Raw genomic sequence first — 17,813 nt, 5'->3', positions numbered from 1 at the left:
ACTGCATATTCTAGAACAGAGGTTCCCAAATGGGAGCAAATTTGTCCCCAAGGAGTAAATTTTTAATCTACTCAGGGGGTAAATTTGCTTAAAAAAGTGGATTTAGTTCCCAAAAGCGATCTGAGATTTGCCTTCTCATCAACTCAAGTGTGTTTCATTCTGTATCTGCTCATCATTAGCTGTTTTTACATAAGTGAAATGGCATTAACATGTGCTATTATTGTTACTGTTATTTGAACTTAAAATTAAAAAAAATAAAAATAGTATCTTAAAATTTCCCCTTTTTCACTTAATTTATTATGGTGAGAGTATAAACACAAATTACTGAACAAAAGAGAGTGGGGATAAATTACTTTTGAAAAGTTGCAACGTGATAAATGGGGTGAAAAAGGTTGAAAACCCTTGCTCTAGAACAACATTCAGAAATACATTTTGCATATTAATAATTAGTTTCATACACCAGACTGTACATCTGTGTGACATCTCTCTATTATATAAAAAAAATCCTGTGACGAGACAAGACTTTTTGGAAGATTTTTTCAAGTCCCGCAAGTTGAGACTTTGGCCATGAGATGTTTTCAAGTCCCGCCCTCCTCTCAGCCATAGAAAACCACGCACACAGTACTCTCACCTCTCATTCGTGTGAATTCTTTTGACAGACACAGTTGTTGCTCTCTCAGCTCTTATAAATTTTAACACTTTCCTCACTTTAAGTTCCCAATTAAAGAAGATGTATTGAGTCCAAATCTTATGTAAGAATTTCATCATGAAGGGTTATCAACAGAAAAAATGAGTACACGGGCAATCCTAGCACTGAGAAACAATGAAGTCAAATGAATTTATGCCAAAAATGTTGATCACTAACACTGCAAATTGGTTAAATGCATATCAATAGACTATGCTGAAACAGTTGGTGGTGATCATGCGGAAGATGAAAACATCAACTTACAATATCCCGAAGAATATCTACAACCATTAACAACATATGGTCTTCCACCACCCGAATTACTGTTGAGAGAAGGATGTATCCAAGAAAGGTAATGAAGTACATCTTCAGGGGATAACATTGGACAACAAAGCAAATCTTGATATGCCATTCAGTTTAAAACGTTAACAGTTTCCCGTTAGAATAGCTTTTGCAAAGACAATTAACAAATCTCAGAGCCAAACATTCGAAAAAGTCATTTTATTTAATAGAGAGAAAGAAACAAAATTCAGTCACGGGCAGTTATACGTTGCGTTGTCATGATGAAAGTCCAAACACAGAATCACAATTTAATGCAAAATTGATGAAAATGTAATTTAAAAAATTGAGTTTTACACCCCTCCTTTAACCGCCACCTTATCGTGGTGGAGGGGTTTGCGTGTCCCAATGATCCTAGGAGCTCTGTTGTCCAGGGCTTTATGCCCCTGGTAGGCCACCCAAGGCAAACTGGTCCTAGGTGAGGGATGAGACAAAGAGCGGTTCAAACCTCCTATGATGAATGAAAACTTTGGATGGTGTTTTCCCTTGCCTGGACGCGGGTCACCGGGGCCCCCCTCTGGAGCCAGGCCTTGAGGTGGGGTTCAATGGCGAGCGCCTGGTGGCCGGGCCTGCACCCATGGGGCTCGGCCGAGCACAGCCCGAAGAGGCAACGTGGGTCCCCCTTCCCATGGGCTCACCACCTATGAGAGGGGCCAAGGAGGTCGGGTGCAGTGTGAGTTGGGTAGTAGCCGAAGGCGGGGACCTTATCGGTCCGATCCTCGGCTACAGAAACTAGCTCATGGGACGTGGAATGTCACCTCTCTGAAGGGGTTTTACAGTAAAAGTGTAAGTTTAAAAAGTTTTCGCGTGCTACTTTCATAATATTTTTATTTTATTAATTTTCATTGTAATCATTCCATACAAACAGATCAATTTATAACCCAACAAATTTGAAAACAAATCAAACCCCACCCCTGAGAAGGAGAGCTTAGCTAAAGGAAAATTTCTTTAAGCTTTTTAATAAGGCAACATTAGACAAAAGAAGGGGAGAAGTAAATATCTATATAAATAAGAGATGGAGAAGGGAGTTAAATGCAATAATAGTTATTTCTCTTATTCTGAAATAATATTGATTAAATCCTGCCATGTTTTGAAAAAATTTTGTACAGATCCTCTAACTGAAAATTTGATTTTTTCCAATTTCAAATAATATAAAACATCAGTTTCCCACTGACTTATAAGAGGAGAATTAGGATTCTTCCAATTTAACAAAATAAGTCTGCGTGCCAAGAGTGTAGTGAATGCAATCACCGTTTGCTTGTCCTTCTCCAATTCCAGTCCATCTGGAAGGACACCAAACACAGCTGTTAGTGGGTTAGGAGGGATTGTGACACCAAGGCTGTCTGAGAGGCACTTAAAAATTTTTGTCCAAAATGATGTTAGTTTGGTGCAGGCCCAGAACATGTGACCCAGTGAGGCAGGAGCTTGGTTGCAGCGCTCGCAGGTTGGATCCTGGCCTGGAAACATTTTGGACAGTTTTAAGCGAGACAGATGAGCTCGATATATAATTTTTAGTTGAATAATTCTATGCTTTTCGCATATAGAACTCAAGTGAATTCTCTGCTTTGCTACCTTCCACTCCTTTTCTGATATATTATATTTCTTCCCAATGTCCTCTTGGATCTTTGAAAGGTAGGGACTCTAATAAGATTTTATATATTGCGGAAATAGTGTTTGTTTCCTCGGAATTGAGCAGAATTTTTTCCAGCATTGTGGAGGGTGCAAGGTGGGGGAAATCGGGCAATTTCTGTTTAACAAAATTTCTAATTTGAAGATAGTAAAAGAAATGTGTAGCTGGGAGGTTAAATTTTGAACGTAATTGTTCAAAAGATGTAAATATGTTATCTATATAAAGATCTCTGAGCATTTTAATCCCAAAACTTTTCCAGGTATTAAAAACTGGATATACTTGCGAAGGTTGAAAGAGGTGGTTCCCTTGCAGAGGTGCCACTGATAAAAGATTTTCCATCTTAAAATGCTTCCTAATTTGGTTCCATATTCTGAGTGAGTAAAGCACAATTGGGTTATTAGTATATTTGCGATAACTTTCATTTATTGGAGAGCAGAGCAGGGAATATAAAGAAGTACTACAGGATTTTACTTCTATTGCAGACCAAGCCTGTGTATGTGCATTTATTTGTGTCCAGGTTTTTATGGCTTGTATGTTTGCTGCCCAGTAATAAAACTGAAAATTAGGTAAAGCCATGCCACCTACTGCCTGAGGTCTTTGTAGGGTCGCTCTTCGGATACGTGGGTGTTTTGAGTTCCAAATGAATGAGGTTATTATTGAATCTAACTGTTTAAAAAACGATTTATTGATATATATTGAAATGTTTTGAAATAAAAAGAGAAGTTTAGGAATGATATTCATCTTAACAGTGTTAATTCTTCCGGCTAGAGTGAGATGAAGGGTTGACCATCTATGCAAGTCTTGTTTAATTTTTTCCATACAGACGCCAAAATTTTGTTGATAAAGAGCTTTATGTTTACTTGTGATATTTACCCCTAGGTATTTAAACTGATCTGCTATGGTAAAAGGTAGGGTGTCTAATTTAATATTATATGCTTGTGAGTTCACTGGAAAGAGTATACTTTTATTCAGGTTAATTCTAAGACCAGATATCTTTTGAAATTCTGTTAGTGCTGTTAAAACAGCAGGGACAGTGTTTTCTGGGTCCGATATATATAAGACCATATCATCTGCATATAGAGAAATTTTCTGTTCCAGTCCTTCTGTGACAATCCCCTTTATCTGATAAGAATTTCGGCAGTGAACCACCAGTGGTTCAATAGCGATTGCAAACAACAGTGGCGACAAGGGACATCCTTGTCTGGTACCACGTTCTAGTTTAAAGTAGTCTGAGCAAATTTTATTAATACAAACTGAAGCTTCTCGACTGGTATACAGTAGTTTGATCCAAGCACAAATATTCGGGCCAAACCCAAATTTCTCCAATGCAGTGAAAAGGTAATTCCATTCGATCATGTCAAATGCCTTTTCTGCATCTAATGATAGTAATATCTCTGGGGTGTTTGATTTTGCTAGTGAATATATAACATTAAACAAGCGTCGGAGATTTGAAGATAGATGTCGGCCTTTAATAAATCCAGTTTGATCTTGTGATATTACCGAGGGCAGCACTTTCTCCATCCTTCTAGCTAGGATTTTTGAGAGTATCTTAACATCATTATTCAGGAGTGAAATTGGTCTATATGATGCACATTGTAACAAGTCCTTATTTTGTTTAGGAAAGACGGTGATTAATGCTTGTCGAAATGTTTGAGGTAGTATTTGGTGGTCTTTAGCTTCTGTAAATGTTACCAATAAGAGTGGAGCTAGCTGAGTGGAGAATTTCTTATAAAACTCTACGGGGTAACCATCAGAGCCTGATGATTTCCCGCTTTGTAGTGTAGCGTTAGAGGTTTATCCAGTTCCTCAGCACTTAAAGCATCTATTTGTGGTATTTGTGAATTATCCAGAAATGCATTAGATTGCGTGTTGTCTTCTTTGGGCTCAGTGGAATATAAAGACTTATAGTAATCTCTAAATGTGTGCATTATTTTATTATGGTCGATGATTTCTTCTCCATTCTTGTTGGTGATTACTGGTATTGCATTGTGAACTTCTTGTTTATGAATTTGTTGAGCTAAAAGCTTATTAGCTTTTTCTCCGTGTTCATAGTAATGCTGTCTAGACTTATAAATAAGTTGTTCAGTTTCTTTAGTTGTTAAGATGTTAAGTTCTGTATGCAGGGCCTGCCTTTTCCTGTGAAGAGCTTCACTTGGACGCCTGGCTTGTTCTTCATCTATTCTAGTAATTTCATTTCTTAGCTCTGACACTTTCTTGGTTTCTAATTTATTTCTATGGGAAAGATATGAAATAATCTGGCCTCTTAAGAAGGCCTTTAGAGTTTCCCAGAGTGTTCCTGCAGAAACCTCTGTGGACATGTTTGTCTCTAGGAAGAAGCTGATTTGTTTGGATATAAATTCTGTGCAGTTCTCGTCTGCCAATAAAAGAGGGTTAAGACGCCATCTGCGAGGTGAGTGTGAGGGGCTTAATGATTTTAGCTCCAAGACTAGAGGGGCATGGTCAGAGATAACAATTGTGTCATATTTGCATGATTTAATTGTAGGCAGGAAATTATTATCTATAAAAAAATAATCAATTCTTGAGTAGCTATAATGCACTGGTGAGTAGAACGAATATGTTCTTGAGTTTGGGTTAAGAAACCTCCAGGGGTCTGATAAGTTGTGATCATTTAAAAACTGTGTAATTATCTTTGCAGTATTAGATGTCGTCCCCCCTGTCACAGGAGTCCTATCTAAGAGTGGATTTAAAACACAATTAAAGTCCCCAGCCATTATAATTTTATGAGTGTTCACATTGGGAATGGATGCCAATAGATTTTGCATGAATTCCTTATCATCAACATTGGGTGCATAAACATTTATCAAAATCACTTTACTGTTATATAAGTTGCCCATGACCATCACATATCTCCCTTCAGGGTCCGACACTACCTCTGATGCTACAAATGGAACTGTTCTATATATGAGTATTCCCACCCCTCTAGTTTTCTTTATAAAGCTAGAATGGAACATTTGGCCAGTCCAGTCTTTTTGTAATCTGAACTGATCCTTGGTTAGTAAGTGGGTCTCCTGTAGAAATACTATTTTAGCGTTTAAGCCTGTTAGGTGAGAGCATATTTTCTTTCTCTTTAATTCGTGATTCAGGCCTTTAACATTCCAGCTCACAAAGTTAACTGTCCCATCATGGAGACATTGATTCTGAGTTTTTAATGTCATTTATAGTTTTAATTGGTAATATGGCAGTTTTAATCTTAGTTTCAAGATTCCCCATGAGTTGTTGCATTTTAGCCTGTTGTTGCATTGATATTTATAATTATAAGGATTACAAGAATAGATTAGATATAGCCTGCTCTCCTTCTCTCCCCCCTTTATCCCCCCCCCCCATTTTGCCTCCCCACATGAGGCTAGATCCCACTTCGCGATGTTCCAGTCCTCTGACATACGAAGAGACAGAGCACGTCCAAAACAAAACAAACCCCACCCTGCAGCGGCGTTACAGAATTAAAACAGAGATATCTTTTACAGTTAAATCCTTAATACTATCTGCCGAAAATGTTCTCATTAACAATATTTAAGCTTGAAATAATCTTCAGCGCTTTTAAGTTAAGATATTAAGATTTAAAAAAAAAAAAAAAAAAAAAAAAAAACCACCCTGGGAATGATTTTAAAAACTAATCTAGGATAAACCTGGTAATTCCTACTGTAATAGTATAATGGTAATTATATAAATAGTAGAACAAGCAATAAACCAAGGGTATGAAGTTAAACAGTCTGCTTTAAGGTATAGTAAAATAAAAAAAAATTAGTAAATAAATAAATAAATAAATAAATAAATAAATAAAACGAATCCTGCTTTAATCACTTCCACATTTTCACACTCACGTCTATAACTCTATAACTCTGATTAAAACATAAACATATAACATATAAAGTCCAGATAAAAAAAAAAAAAAAAAAAAAAAAAAAAAAAATGAAAATAAGGGATGTATAATTATAATACCAGTCTCTTTAAACATGGATGCAGCGATCAGATCATAGGTCCTTCCCGTGCCTTGATAGAATACGGCTCTTTAATTTTAATTAACTTTCAAAAAAGTGTCGGAAACAGCTTCTTTAATTCTTTTCCAGCTTCTTCTTTGCTGAAGAAAATATAATGTCGATCTTGAACTTCCACTTTCAGTTTGGCAGGATACAAGAGGCTGTATTTGATATCGGCTTCCCGTAGCATCCTTTTAATGTCGATGCAGGATCTGCGTTTTGCAGCTGTTGATGGTGAGAAATCGGGAAAAATACGAATAAGATTATTTTCGAATATAATCTCTTGCTTGTGTCTGAGAAGTGCCATCACATCAAGCTTACATCTTAGTCGTTCGAAGCGGACAATAAAAGACCTAGGTTTAAAGGCGCTTGGTATCTTTGTGCGATAAGCCGTGGCTATCTCATTGTCGAGTTTAAAGTCATCTCCAATTATTTTAGACAGTAATTCTACTGCAAATTTCACTGGGCTTGAGCTTTCTCGTTTCTCAGGTATACCCTCAATTCTTATATTATTTCTTCTGCACCCATCCTCCAGGGCTGCAAGTCTGTCTCCAAGTTTTTTGCATTCCGAGTTCGCAGCTGTGGCTTTTTCATCGGCGTTAGATGCCAGTTGTTCCGCTGTTTCCACTCGAGCCGTGAGTCCCTGCTTAACGTCTTCCAGCTGATCTGAAACGTCATTAATATGATCATCAAGCCTTTTCAGTTTGGAATTAGTTTCTTCAATGTGTTCCACTAATTTCTCCAACATGCCTTTAAAGTTCACGTCGAAACGTTTAAATAGACGCGTTTCCGTATCTTTGTTATCCTTCTTGAGCTCAATGGCCACCTTCTTAAGATCATTTGTGTTATCTTTCTTACGCTCATTCATGGCCGTAACCATGGCAGTGGCCAGTGTAGCGATCATCTCCTTCTGTGTAGCGATCATCTCTTTCAGTTCGGACAGTTCGCTTCGGCTTTCGTGCTCCGCAAGTGAAAATGCAGCTCCTGTTACAGGCTCGCGATGAGTAGATGAGAGCATGTCCTGCAGAGCCCTTTCTAGTCTCGAATGATCCTCAGAAATCGGCGATCCCTCGCGACCTGTATCACTTGCGCCTTCGCTCCCATTTTCACTCTCGACTGGAGGCGATACAATGGAGCGGGGGTCCCAGGAATTCTGCGCACTCTTCTGCCTGTTCCAGGTCAGTCTCCGTGAGGCCATACCTTACACTTGCACTCAGGCCGGAAGTCTGTCCGGACTTTGATGCAGCTTTAAGTTTCTTTTCCGGTTCTTTCTGACTTTTCTTCTTGTTACTCATGCTTGTATATTGTAGTGGAAGTTCCTGGTCGGGTTAAATACAGGATACCTCTAAATAATATGAAATACGTGGGAAAATAAAGCCGCTGCTAGCGGAGCTCTGCTTCAGACGTCCATCTCCTATAAACGGACGAAACCGCGTGCTACTTTCAAAGCCAAACAGAACAAAATTGTATTAAGCAACGAATAACTCGAACATAACATGAAACATAATTTACTTTAAAATTATTATGTTTTACTATTTTTTAATATGGTTAATTACTCGCTGTAATGTAAAATAGTTAGTAAATTGCACATCCGCATCCCATACACAAGCGGCAGAACCGCAAAGAGGCTAGTGCGTAGAGGAAGCAAGGGGGTTGGCGAGAGAAGAGAGCAGGGGGCAAAGCTCCCCTATATTCCTAAATTTCAACTTGGGATAGACAGCAACAACATTCAGTATCTGTCTTTGAGAAAGACTCCATTCGGCAGCAAAACATCACTGATTCTTCCTTAGAGATGAGTCTTGTTTCTGTATGGAATAAACTTTTATGTTAAATTAGGGTTACAAAAGGCCTCAAGAAAGGACATTTTCAGGGATTATTGCCAACAGGCATGAATTACCATAGTCTGGTGCCACATAGTTGCAACATATGACAGCAATACAACTGACAGAGTGATTCATTTTATTGTTATCCACATTGTAGGCACCATTGAAAACAGTTTTTCAGCTTCCAATACATTTTGACACACACTGATATCCTTCAATTTATCATAGATACTGGGTGACCTGCTATGCTTCTCAAACAGAATATAATCAAACATGTGGGATGTTGTTAGCTAATCTATGGACTACATCCTTCACTCAGGCAGAGTTATGGCTCAGCTGACCAGAATTTTAAAGTAAGATGTAATCGGAAAATGAATCATAATTGTATTAATAAGCCAAGGTCATGAATTAAATAAACAAGGGCTGGGATGTGAGACAAAATTATATATCAAGAAAAAATAGTGAGAAGAGTAAATAGATAGAATATTTCATGTAGTCTAAGCCAAAACACAAGACAGAAATCAAAGTTGATGGACAGGAAAGAATTCATAACCAGAGATATCATTAATAATAATAGCTCAAGGTAACAATAATAACAAAGGTTTTTTTTTTATTTATCCACAAGCTTGTCAGGAAGCATTCTATATTAGTCTTTACACCATCATGTTAATGATGCCATTCCCAGTCTTTTAGCACCGCAACAGTCTGGCAACCCTGAATCACAAACAGCAAAGATGGTGGCACAAATAATAAAAATGCATTTAAAAAAACATCTTCAAAAAAATCGTAAATTAAAAAAACAATCCTACCATTACATTTTTACCGCTAAACCCCCTTAAATGATATCTCCATTACTTTTAAAGGTCAAGGAAAAGACTTGCAAAATAAAAAGCAAAATTCAGATCATGACAATAGGAAGATCGGACAGGTATCAAATCGCATTTGGCAGGAAAGGATAAAGACACCCATTGACTCAGTTTCCTGTTGTGCTCAAGCACTACTAGCTTTTATGCAGTAAAATGTTGAAAAAAACTCCCACAGCCTTTGTATGTTTTAATTTGTTTCATATTTTAGCATTAGACAATAGAATCCTGGTTTTGCAATTTCCATTTTCACTCATGAATTTAATCTAAATATATAATTATCTGATTCTGAATACTAAATGCCAATGAAGTATTAACTGTGTGATTATAGAGTTCTCCAAATATTTAATACCTTTTAAAACAACACAACACAAGTGGTTTACTGTAGCCAGTGTCACTAACCTGACTTGATGTAAGAGGGTGTAGATGTGCAAGTCTAACATCTCAGTGTGTTGAAAGGAACACATTCCCATATCTTATACTTTTTAAGTGGAAAAGAGCAAGATCAATTCAAAACAGCTTAACCAAATGAAAAAATGTAAAATTTAGGAAAATATATCACTTAGTCATTTTACTTTCTACTGTTTTGGAAATTCTGTAAATATATTTTTTAATTAACAAAAGATACATATTTTCCTAAATTATTGTTTATCTTTTGTTTGAAATAAATTTCTGCTTTACCTTTTATGTTTCAATTTTTCAGCTTACCAGCAAAACAAAAGAAAACTGATTCAATTTCCTTTCTGAAAACCGAATAGGACACATAATGTAATCTCTCCCTCACAAACACAGGCTGTTGTTTCGACAATGGACTTGACTGCACCACATACTGTATTGTGCCTCTGCAAGCTTTAATCTCCAATAACTACTACTAAAGCTAAATTAACATCATAATGCAGAGGAATAAGATGAATACCGCATAACAATTTAAAGTCAGACATTTTCTGACAATGAAATACATACCTGAAAAAGTAAGAATTCAGCAGCACAAAGCAGACAAATCTGTAATTAAAGGGAAAGCACATGTTAAATAAAAGATACAAAAATACAAAGTCTGGAATTTAGTGCAAGGCACTGAGTTATAATTTTCAACTAATTGTCTCCCTAGTATTTATCGAAGGCTACAAAACAGAGTAAGTAACATGCTGTAAAGTTTCAGCCCAATGTTTAAAGGAATGGAGAAGCATTGGATTTACCTGCCATACGAAGTGAATGCTCTGTGCTCCACTGACCTGCTCAGAAATAGAGAGCTAGAGCCAAGTGATGTATAGAGAAGGGCAGGAAGCCCAGGAATGTCCATGCTTTCTGGTCTTTTGTCAGTGGTAGTCAGAGTCCAAGGATGCTAAAGGACTACCAGGAAATGATTTCAAGTACTTCATATTTCACTTTGAGGTGAACCCTGGCTCTGGAGTTGACTCTGATGTAGGTTATAAATGTCTAGAATATTATAGGAGCTTACAATCTCAGAATTGGGAAGCAATTGTCAAAAATGAGTGGGTTGGGATTAAGGTGGTGTAGAGAAGAATGAACATTAGAAAATTTGACTAGTTGGGGAAGAGCACCCCCTTGTGGTAAAATAGCATTGACATCTGTTCTGTAAATGTAGGAAATCAGAGAACAGTTTGCTTTTGTTGGTTTGCTTTCTTTACTCCCATTGTTACCTTCCCTGAGAGGAGATTTGATTATCATAAACAAGATGTTGATTATCAGTTATTATATTATTTGGGAGCTGCAGGGCAAGGTCATGGCAAGAGTTGAATTGTAAATGTATTATTTTGAGTTTGGAAAATACATGAAAGTAATGATGTAATGAAAATAAAACCTGCCTATCATGATTCATTATTCTTGGAGTAATTAGTACATTGTATAGGGTGGCACCATGACCAAGTGCTACCACTCCAGAGACTCATGGGAATGTTGCAGCAAAGTCACTTTTCAGCATGGAACCAGCATACAATATATAATGTATGCATGTATATATGTCGGAATTGCCATTGAGGATGGACGGATATCCTGACTGGGATGCAGGGTGATATTTTTCCTGGCCAAGAGGCCATAATGCAAGGATTGCATAGTTGAAGACACAACCTGACTGGGATGGCTTGCAACTTTCATCCCATTTGGGATAACAGAACAATGGATGGACTGGATGTAGCTAGAAACCAGGAGTGGTTCATCCCCCTTCTGCATTATAGGTGGAAATGTCCCTCTTGAATGGTTCCTGTTTGGACACCTGCAGGGCTGCATGAAATCTGAAGTGTGGAAGTGTAGCCCTGTTGGGGGTCCATGGGTGCCACTAGAGGAGCCTGCCAGAGGAGAACGTCCTTGGTTTTCACACAAAACCGGACGTGTTCCCAACAGGCCATGCCTTGATACTGGAAGCATTCCCAGGTCCAGCTTAAAAGGAGTTCGCCAGCTCACCTCAGACTTGGGACACAGCAGGCAATTCTCTTCAGGAGGAGCGGAAGGGGATAAAGGGCATTCACTTGTTCTGTAGATGTGTTAATATTGGCTGTGGGCAAGTGGAGAGGAGTTGGTGACGAATAAAAATTCTTTATTTTAACACAGAACTGTGTTGGGTGAAATTGTGTCTTTTGTGTCTGAAATTGTGGGGTTAGGTGCTCAGTGGAGCCCCTTACTGATTACAATGTATGTTTATATGTGTATATGTATGTATATTTATGTGTGTGTGCATGTATATATATATATATATATATATATATACATACACTGTATGTTTATAATATGACTATTATTAGTTTCATTGACTGGGTGTATGAAAGCCCTTAATTGTATAGTTGAGGTTCATAAAGCTATCATGTGTGTACTAATACATTCTCAAAAGTCACATATATATCAGATAGGAGTCTATTTCATTTTTTTTTTGTTTGCAGTTCAAGGATCTTTCCTGTGATTCTTAGGCTAGCAGAGAAAGTTCTGCATTGAGACACTAAGGCCATGATTTAGTGACACTCCTTCACTGTGGCCTGTCAAAGTAGCTCATCCCTATTGTCCTTTTATAAATTCTAAATATTTTGAAAACATCACACCCCCCCCCCCCCCCCCCAAATAATTAATAGGTGATTACCTCCTTAAAAAACTTACGCATAAGCAACGTGCTCCAGGGAAAAGGTCCCAGAAGTCGCAGGCTGACACGCACTAGGCACTATGGTTGGTCTTCAGCCAGAAGAATGTTGAATCAAGCAGTACTGACCATGATGGTCAGTATCCATAAAACAGAAAGATGAGTGGCACTGTGGATGTTGTTAATTGCACCCTGGGAAATTCATGCACCAAATGTCACTCTCATTAAATCTTAGGGTGTCCTGGAGCCCACAGTGCAATTCATAAAAGGAACTTTATTTGGAAAAAAAGCAGTTCAGCATAAACACATAGGTCAGCAAGAGACAGAATTCTCACCAGCTATAAATCACTCCCAATTAAAGCAAAAATCTGTCAAATTATAATAATTAGAGTAGATTATAAACAAAGCAAAGATAATGTACCTGATGAAAAGAAGAGAATGGGAATGTCAATTTGCCACACAGTGCATATCTGTAATAAGTAAAAACAAACATCAGCAAATATTTCAATTCATAAAGGTAAAATAGCAAAGTACATATGGAGAAATACATACAGTGCCTAAAGAATACAGTGATGAAAGATACACATGGATCCATGAAATTAAAAGTCTGTTTCGAATTAGGTCACCTTGGAAAAAGACATTCATCCTGCCTGTAGTTTGCCTGTAAAGACTTAGTGTCTGGTAATTTAAGTTGAACTGTTTCAGCAGCACCATGGCACCTCACAGCACTTGGACCCGGCTCCAATTCCCAGCAGCATTGCCTTCTGTGTGGAGATTGCATGTTCTCCCCATATTCATGAACGTTTCCTCCAAGTACTCTGGTTTCCTCCCACATATTGACTGGTGTTATTGACCCAAATTGACCCACGGTGAGTTAGTGCATGAGTGTGCCATGCCCACATCCAGGGCTGGTTCCAACCTTGTGTCCATTACTGCAAGAATAGGTTCCAGCTTCCTGCGACCATGACCAGGAATAAACTGGGTATATAAAAAATGGATGCATAATTATATAAAGCATATGAGCATGGCACGTGGCATGCAACAGTAAATACATTAGAGGCTTAATTCACATCAACAACTTTTATCCCTGCTGTTGGTGCAATACATTGGCACTTAAGGCACTCTATCACAAGACTTTTTAAAATAAAAATGAATCTTTTTTTTTTTTTACTGTTGCACATAAGTTTCAATTCCAAATAGATTATGCCCATTGTCTGGGAGGACTGAACTTTGAGCCTAAATCAGGGGCAATGAAAGTTTTTTAAACACAACATAAACTGATAGCAAATGAGAACCTGAAATGTGTCAAGATTAGCAGAATAAAAACAATTTTTAAAAAATTGCAAAGAGGTAAATAAATTCTGTCCTGCACATAAAGTGATTAGACAACTCAATGCAAAATCAGATTGTACTTAAATCAAGTTAGCTTCTTTTTTATGGTGTATGGTTAAGTAGAACAATGATCAGTGCTGCTATCCCACACCTCCGGGGAATCAGGCTAGACGTGACGGTTTGGTTTAGACATTCTGGGTCTCTGAGAAGGTTTTGGTAGCACCTCCAGACTCTTTGTACTCTTCAGAGTGGTACGTCTAATGTAAATTACATGTGTGGGGTGTGAGGGAGTGTGCCCTGTGATGAACAGGCTTGGCTCCTGCCTCTCCCCCATTGTTACCAGGAAAGGATCCAACTTCCTGCAATCCTATAAAGGAAAACACTTATTCTGAAAATGGACAGATGTTTCTTAAAAACTGCTGTATTTTCCCCTAAATTTCTAAAAAGGACAGTTTTTAAAACTGTTTATTTAAATACTTAAGAATTATGTTTGGTTTATTTAAAACATTACAACTTTAAAATATTTAAAAATGTAACTTCATACAGTATATACTGTGTTTCTAGGGTTAGTTTAAGCCTTGAACCCATTCCTATCAGAAAAGGCTTAGGTCTGAACTGAGCTAAATGGGTCTGATAATTTATATTTATGTGGATATACTGTGTGCTATTTTTGGGTTATTTTGTGTTTTATTCAATGCAAGTGATTTTAGTTTTTACTATTAAATTAGTAAATGTGGACAGCATTCTGGACTATTAAAATGCATACTGAATTGAATCTTATTTAACCTGACAGTAAAGTTTTTGTTTAGTTAGTGTGTCATTTGAAATCAATCTGTTATATCTCATGTCAGAAATGTTATTCTCATTTCACTTGGTGATGCTGTTAAATTTTAAGGGAGGGACATCACTTTAGGTTACTTGAATTCCATACTAAAATTAATTTTTAGTTTGTTCTGCACATGTGGTATGCTCAGACATTGCAGCAGATGGGTTATTTGTGTAGCATGGTGGAGCAGTGCTACTAAGGAGACCAGAGTTCATGTCTTGGCCACTCCCTGCATGGAGTTTGGATGTTACCCTTTTGTGCTTCCTCTCAAAAACATGCATGTTAGGTGAATCAGCGTTTGCCACCAGTGTGTGTGTGTGTGTACTGGTGCCCTGTCGAGGTGTTTTTCGTGTTTGTTCCTGCCTTGCGTCCAATGCTTGCTAAGATAAAAGACTCCAGCTGCCCTCTCGACAAATGCCCAGGTCTTTAAGGTATCGTCCACTTGGTATATGATGTGCTGGTAACTGAATGAAACTGAGAGGCTGATAATAAGTTATCATAACTGAATGGAGGAAGAGATAGCTTTTACAGCTCAGAAGACACACTTGAAAGATAAATAAGAAAAGGAATTTTCATAACACGCATAATGGGTTTCAAAATACCGAATCTTTTGTTCATACAGTGCACATGCACAAACTAAACTTCAAATATCTTAAAATTAATTTATTGAACACATATGCATATGTAAAGAATGTATTTCACCCATAAACAGAGCAGTGTTTATTCAGATAGCATTGCCTTTTATACAAATAACTGGCAGAGCAAAGACACGCTGTAGGAATTATATCTCACACCTAGGAATTCTGAGGGGATGTCAAATCAATCTTGATCATGGCTGGATGGATTATGCACAGATATGCCAATAATTGACAAATGGAGAGATGGGATGGATGAATGCTGTCCACACGACACCTCTGTATAAATTGTTGGCTGGTCTTTAAAGATGACCCACTTTAACGTTTTCTGGAATAAAATATTCTTAAAGAGTGGAGTCTGGTAATGAACTACGCTGTTCAAGAGTTGAATTTTGTCCGCAGTTAACCATTTGAAGATAGGCTTTTGGTAGCCAGTTTATTAAACTGTTCATATTTGGTTCTGTCAGAATGTTTTGCTAGAAGGAACTACTCTTCCAGTGAAATGGCCTATGTACTTGAATCCAGCCTTTTACATTTCAATGGTGGGACAGCAAAGCAAACAACATCACTATCTATTATTTTAAATGGAGGATAACATTCTTGTCTACCAGAATTTCTTCTTTTCAATATACCAAATGAACTATCAATTAGCATTTCTTGCTTCATCTGCATTAAAATTAGGCCCCATACAGTATATAAAGATGAATTCTGAGAGACTCACATCTGTTTATTTTGCTTGTGAATTTACAAAAATAAGTGTTTCTGGGCACTTTGCCATGAACTCTCACATCACTTTAACATTTTAGTTCTCACGGATGCTAGTGTTTTGCTGATTATTTGATTACCCTTTCATCTGATATTATCTTGAATAATGTTTCTGATTCTATTCTGATTAATATTTTATTTGTAATTTTGTAAGGAGGAATGGAAGTGGGGCTTGATTTTTATAAAGAAAATGGGCCATAGCAAGTTAGAAATTAATTTACTTGTAATATACTGAGAAATTCTTTCTTTTAATCATAACAACATGAATTTTGCTAATGTTCTCCTGTCATATCTGTGGAGATATACAGTATGGGAACATATTATAATATGTCAAAAATATGCAGAAAACAGTGAATCATATGCAGTGTTTATTCTCATTAACTAAGAAATCACCTCATTGTCTCAGCCACTCACCAGAACTGCAGCAAGTTAACATCTGTTGCCAGGTTTTCTAGACTATTTAGAATGTTCCATGTTTTACAGAGGTAATCTAATTCATGATACAAGAGTAATAAATGCAATATTTTATTAAAATGGTATATATTAAAATTTACAGAGTAAAATAAAAGCTTATTATCTTCTTTATATCAAAATTATAGTCCAAGAAATTCATTTGCAGAGTTCTATACTTCTTTGATATGGTACAATCCATAAAGTAAAAAAAAATAGTGGAATTATAAACTCAGGGTATTTCATGAAGCTTCAAAAACATCTACAATGGAAGTCCAAAAGTCAGCCTTTAGTCTTCAGTTCACCCATTTTCAGTTTACCTTTCAGCCATCTGTTATCAGTTTCTGCTTTGTGCATTCCGGGGTCAGGAATGGAGACAATCCCAGCTGGATCCGACTCAAGCCAGGAATCAGCCTTGAACGGGAGAACCAATGCATCATGTGCAAGGAAAAACTGAAAAATTGAAGGAAAAGCCATGCAGACAGCCCACTCTTTCAATTTCAGTGTACTAAGGATTCATACCTTCATATAGTGATGCTTGTAAGACTACAGAGCGCAGTTATGTATAAACCTACACCTGCTCATTAGAATAGAAATTACAGGCACATTTTTAGATGTAGTTTTCTGTATGGAGCATTCAATACAAAATGAAACCTACTTGATTGTATAATTTCTTCTGTCAATGCTACATTGATTGGAGACAAGAAGATATTTACAATGGTAGTTATTTTAGTTCCTTGTTCAAATGTTTACAAATGTACCAGATTTCCTTGTTATGCATTGCATAAAAACCTATGAATTTGCAGCCTTTGGAGTACGTTTGAAAGAGACAGTACTGCTGTGATAAATTATTTCATTGAAGGTCGCGCATGGCGCAGCAAGCCTCTCGCGTGAGACATGAACAAGCACTGCGCCACCGTGTTCCCATGTTTAATAATATGCTTTAACTCCTATCATCATGAAAAAGATATCACGTATACATCTCAGTATTTTAATTATTCAGAGAGCTGTAATATCAGGAATGTAATGGATTATGTGTTCTGTCAGAGAAAGAGAAAGCCCGTTTAAAAAGCAGGTAGTGATTCACACACATAGAGCACATAGAAGATCAAATACAGAACAAAGCATTTAACATGCCACTTTAGTTACAATGGGATTTGAGAAACTAGTAAATTAAACGATTTTAAGATGAAGTTTATGATGTTCTACTTTAATGGCAAAATAAACTACATGATTAAAGTGGAAATTTCAAGATTAAAGTTGACATTTCGTGCTTTTTTCCCACTGTGTGCCTATTTTTTTTTGTCTGTACCCTAATAAGCTTTCATATGACACTCAGACGGTGGGCTACAACTCGTCTTTTCACGGCGACTTTGATATGT

Source organism: Erpetoichthys calabaricus, chromosome 12 (assembly GCF_900747795.2).
Source record: "Erpetoichthys calabaricus chromosome 12, fErpCal1.3, whole genome shotgun sequence".
Taxonomy (NCBI): domain Eukaryota; kingdom Metazoa; phylum Chordata; class Cladistia; order Polypteriformes; family Polypteridae; genus Erpetoichthys; species Erpetoichthys calabaricus.
The sequence above is the reverse complement of the archived record's forward strand: the minus strand, read 5'-3'. Positions refer to the sequence as shown.